This window comes from Mandrillus leucophaeus, unplaced genomic scaffold (assembly GCF_000951045.1).
Source record: "Mandrillus leucophaeus isolate KB7577 unplaced genomic scaffold, Mleu.le_1.0 Scaffold413, whole genome shotgun sequence".
NCBI classification, from domain to species: Eukaryota; Metazoa; Chordata; class Mammalia; order Primates; family Cercopithecidae; genus Mandrillus; species Mandrillus leucophaeus.
The window spans coordinates 382,421-387,905 of NW_012104399.1; the positions used below are offsets into that span (position 1 = coordinate 382,421).

At 42.5% G+C, this 5,485-nt stretch overlaps 1 long non-coding RNA gene across 1 annotated transcript; it reads right to left on the reverse strand.

Moving 5' to 3' along the window:
• Positions 1–3,854: 3,854 nt before the first annotated feature.
• Positions 3,855–5,485, reverse strand: LOC105548492. The gene is made up of 2 exons (XR_001007395.1): positions 4,782–5,485; positions 3,855–3,949 (listed from the first exon to the last, which is right to left on the reverse strand). It is a non-coding gene; the product is annotated as an uncharacterized LOC105548492 (long non-coding RNA).

Below are 5,485 nucleotides of genomic sequence, written 5' to 3' on the forward strand. Positions count from 1 at the left end.
ATGCCCTGGCCCGGAGGTAATTGGCCAGAACTGGACATGTGGTCTCACTCAACCACAAGAGAGTCTAACAGTGCGACCTACTTTAAGAAGAGCCCTGCAGGTTGAGACTGGGAAATAGTTGGTGAACAACACAATCCAATTGCATACGGACTTCATAATCAAATGTACACTAGGACTGGTAAATAGAGGCCCAACTTTACTAGAGTTGTAGCCCCCATTCCCAGTTTTAAGACGTCCCTTTAACAGCACAAGTGCATACTATACATACTGTGCACTTTCTCCTAGTCTTCCACAAAGGAAGCTGTGGTGATTTTATCAGGTAACTGTGCTAGATACAGGGGAATCTCCAAGGCATTAATTTACATTTAACCCTGACTCTGAGATGAAACCAATTCATTGATTCCCAAATAGACTTTAGAGCATCAAGTGATAACTGAAGCTTTGATCAACAAGCCCCATAGGGCAGCAATCATGCAGGGTAGTTTCTCCACTTTCTGAATGTACAGAGGGAGGAGAGGGCCTCACCTCCGTGAAATCTCCTGGGCCCCTGACTCGAAAAGTAACTCTACTATAGGAAAAAACCAGAAGCCTCTGAAATACTCCTCCTCAGAAATGAAAAGTAAGTTTTATTTCAAACCTGTAAGATCCATGTTCTAGAGAATGCTAAACTCTGTAGATCCATCTCAAAATCAAAGGACCATGTTCATATTGACAGTTGAGCTCTTATAATGAAAGTAACCTCATTCAAGTCTTCTTAGAAGTAAACGATGGACAAGTAGATAATCTTTGTCAATCCTTTCCAGTTTTGTTAACACATAGGTTTCTTTTTCCCTCTGAAGAACTAACAAGAAAAAGCCAGATTCAATTACTGTGATTTGGCAGCTTGAAACAACAAACTGGTTTTTCCTGCTCCTGAGCTGTAATTTCAGTCAAATAGTTTTAAAAGTTATGATGGCATAGGAACAAAATATTTGGTAAGTGACACCTGGAAACCTGCGGTTTAATTCTCTAAGCACTGAAATTTTTTTTCAGTATTTCAACCATTTTGAGCAGAAATTCTTTAAAAATGTCTATCAACATAGTCCCTGCGCTCTTTCTTTCTTGTTTGTTGTCTTTTCTTTATTTTCTCCTGGGTTTTCTAACAACCTCTGACCTTTATCCTTTAAAGTCTACCAGCTTGGCACTGTCTGAAGATACTGATCTAGGGAATGTCACTTTGTATGCATAAAGTTTGCAGTGTCAACTGCACTAAACATAATTTGATCTGGCCTTCATTTCTCTGGGGCATCATAGGGAATCCCAGTTATTGTACAATATCACAATGCATTTATGCGTTCAATAGGGTTGCCACATTTAGCAAATAAAATTACAGGATATCCAGCTAAATTAGAATTTCTGATAATCAATGAATTTTTAAAAGTATATAGCAAATATTCCATATTTCGTTGCTTATTTGAAATTTAAATTTAACAAGGCCTCTGTTATTATTATTATTATTATTATTATTGTTATTTTAGACAGAGTTTACCCTCTTGTTGCCCAGGCTGGAGTGCAATGGCGTGATCCTTGGCTCACTGCAACCTCCGCCTCCCGGGTTTAAGTAATTCTCCTGCCTCAGCCTCACAAGTAGCTGGGATTACAGGCATGTGCCAGCATGCCCAGCTAATTTTTTTTATTTTTAATAGAGATGGGGTTTCTCCATGTTGGTTAGGCTGGTCTCGAACTCCCAAACTCAGGTGATCTGCCCGCCTCGGCCTCCCAAAGTGTTGGGATTACCAGCGTGAGCCACCGCACCAGGTGAAGGCCTCTGTATTTTATCTGACAATTCTAATTAGGTACCATTGAGATACATAGTCCTATTTGGCCCTGGCTGCCTTTAGACTAATATCTTGTTCTCATTTGTCTGTCTTCATGGTGCCAAAATTTCACCTGTAAGATCTGCTATGATAGAGAAGCCAAAGCTAGTCCTCCAGGCCAGTGTCCCAGATTGCTGTTTTTCTCTCTTTCTTCATGTTCATCTCTTTTCTTCACTGATAATTCTTATCTCTATTGCTACTTTTGCTGTCTGCCAACTTTCTCTTCTGTCTCATTTTTTTCTTCCTATGGCAGCTAAGCGTCATGTTTTAAAATATGGACTTTAAAGGGAGACAAATAAGGATTTAAATCCCAACTTATTTTTCAGTAGATGTGGGGACTTCAGAAAGTTACCTGTCTGTAAACCTCAGTTTCTCTTTCTATAAAATACGATACTAATGGTTACTTTATAAGGCTGCTGTGAGAGTTAAATGAGAAAATACAGGCAAATCCCTCAAGGGTAATAGGATTGTTCTTATTAAAAGAGCTGCAGACCTTGGGTACTGACTTGAATTGTTGGATGTCCAGACTTGCAGTTCAGGCTCAGCTGACATTCTTGCCCTGGGGAGATTTTGTAGCTTCCCCTTCACCCTCTGAAGGTTGGCTGAATAATCAACGGACAAAAGTCAGATTAATAACAGAAGAGGCAGGCTGGGCACAGTGGCTCGTGCCTGTAATCCCAATACTGCAGGCTGAGGCAAGAAGATCACTGGAGCTCAGGAGTTTGAGACCAGCCTGCACAAAATAGTGGGAACCCATCTCTACAAAAAGTAAAAAAAAATGTTAGCCAGGAATGGTGGCATGTGCCTGTAGTCCCAGCTACTCAGGAGGCTGAGGCAGGAGGATTGCTTAAGCGGGAGGCTGAGGCAGGAGGATCACTGAAGCCTTGGAGGTCAAGGCTACAGTGAGCCATGATCACGCGACTGCACTCCTTCTAGAGCGAGACCCTAACTCCAAAAAAAAAAAAAAAAAGAAAGAAAGAAAAGAAAAAAGAAAAAAGGCATAGAAATTTATTGGTGTGTATGAGGAGAAATCACAGGGTGATTAGTCTTATCCCCCACATAGTACACAAGGGTATATACCATCTTTAGAAAGAATGAGAGTTTCAAGCATGGCCAAAAGTAGATTACGGTGGTAAATCAGGTTATAGTGGCAAAACAAGTTACAGGAGGGAGAGAAGCAGAGGTCTGACTAGCAAAGGTGGGTAGCAGCCCTCAGAGAGAACAGATGGTGGAAGTTTCTTTCAGACCTTTAAAGGTGTCAGAATCTCAGTTAATCTTTCCTAGATCTGGACAAGGAAGGGCCTCAGAGAAAGCCTGGCTACATTAACGCAGATTCTCAACAGATGCAAATCTGTCCTACAAGAGACAGTTTTGCAGGGCTACTGGGCTACTTTTCTTTTTTTGAGACAGGGTCTGGCTCTATCAGCCCGGCTGGAGTATAGTAACATGATCATGGCTTAATGTGGCCTTGAACTCCTGGGATCAAACGATCATCCCACCTCAGCTTCCCTTATGAGTAGCTAGAACTAAAGGCATGTACCATTATGACAGGCACATGTTTAAATTTTTGTTTTTTGTAGTGATGGGGTCTCAATATGTTGGTCAGGCTGGTCGCAATCTCCTGGGCTCAAGCAATCCGCCTGCCTCAGCCTCCCAAAGTCTTGGGATTACAAGCATGAGCCACCACATCTGGCATGCTTCTGACTGCAGGCCCTCTAAACAGTCATCTCAAAGTATGTCAAAGAAGTATATTTTGGGGTGAAATATTTTGATTTCCTTCAAAGCCATTGTAGGGTTAATAATTGGCCTAATTTCAATATTGCTGTGTATTGGGAAATACGGAGGTCCAAGGGGCAGAAGGGTGGGGAAACAGGCAGTTGTTGGAGTAGTCAGAATACACATAACATTTATCAATTAAATTTGTCTTCCTATATGAGTGCAGTACGTGGCACCTGTATTAGTCCATTTTCATGGTGATGATAAAGACGTACCCGAGACTGGAAAGAAAAAGAGGTTTAATTGGAGCTACAGTTTCCACATGGCTGGGGAGGCCTCAGAATCATGGCGGGAGGTGAAAGGTATTTCTTACACGGCTGTGGCAAGAGAAAAATGAGGAAGAAGCAATAGTGGAAACCCCTGATAAACCCATCGGATTTCATGAGACTCACTATCATGAGAATAGCACAGGAAAGACTGGCCCTCATGATTCAATTATCTCCCCCTAGGTCTCTCCCTCAACACATGGGAATTCTGGGAGATACAATTCAAGTTGAGATTTGGGTGGGGACACAGCCAAACCATAACAGTACCCCAAAACAATTACCATAGTAACATCAAAAATCATTGATCACAAAGCACTATACCAGATATAATGATGAGCAAATTTAAATATTGCAAAAATTATTGAATATTATGTGACACAGAGACACAAAGTGAGCACATGCTGTTGGAAATATGGCACCAATAGATGTGCTTGAGGCAAGGTTGTCACAAACCTTCAATTTGTAAAAACAAACAAACAAACAAACAAAAAAGCAAAGAAAAGCAATGTCTGTTAAGAGCAACAAAGCAAATCACAATGAAACGAGGCATGCTGTTATCATCATCTAACAGGTACATTTTGGTTTCAAAAAAACTGGACATATATTAAGATCTAACATGTATTTTACTGTCCAGGAATTTTCTCAAGATTGTATTGCAGAAAATTTTAAAGCCAGTTATTCTACTCTAACACAGTTATTTATTTTTCTTCAATCTCACTTTTTTTCTAAGTATGTCTCTCTTGGACATGGTTTTAATAATTTACAATATAAAGAGACATAGGCTGAATTTATAGCAGCACTGAGTTAACAAAAAGAGATAATCCTGTTCGCTTATTTGATAACCCAGCTGAACCTGAAGTACTGATTTCAGCCTGTTCATCACCTGAATGGGCTGCAGTGGTTAGAGGGTTTCCAACACAGCCATTGGAAGACTTTTAAAAGGTAATGCTGTAATCCATGCAGCCAGGAAGGGGTAGGTCCCTTATAACTCTGTAATCCTCTGGGCCCAGCTTTCTTTTTCCTCTCCTGATTGATGACACCAGGCCCATTGGTGGTATAGCTCTGGGTTTCCCTCAGTCTCAAGATCTCAGTCAGGGTGGGAGAAGTGGAAGAACAAGCCTTCTTGCAGACCACTGGTTGATTGGCAGCCTTTGCCATAGCTAATCTGGTTTGTTTTCAGGTCAGTGACAGTCACTTTTAGGAGCGGGTTCGTTTGCTTTCAAAATCCATTTCCCCGTTCCTCTCAGGGTTCTTTGCCCCAAAGGACTTTGCCCTTTCTTTCGCAGTGGACACCTTGGCACCTTCTGCAAACAGTCCCGCAGAGGCCCTCGACGAGTGTCACTCTATCTGTCTCGCGCTCCTAAGAGAGGTGTAGCAGAAAGCAGTGCCCCAGGCCTCCACGCGACGGTGAAGCAGGAACCAGGGGCTGCCAGCAGAGCAGCCCAGGCGCGTCGCCTTAGGGACGGAGCTGCCAAGTGCCGAGCTGGGGCTGCCAGAGCCGAGCCGGGAACGGCATTTGCCAGAGCCGAGGCGGAAGCCGGAGCATTTGGGGGACGGGACCGCGGGAACCCGGAAACGCCTGGGCTG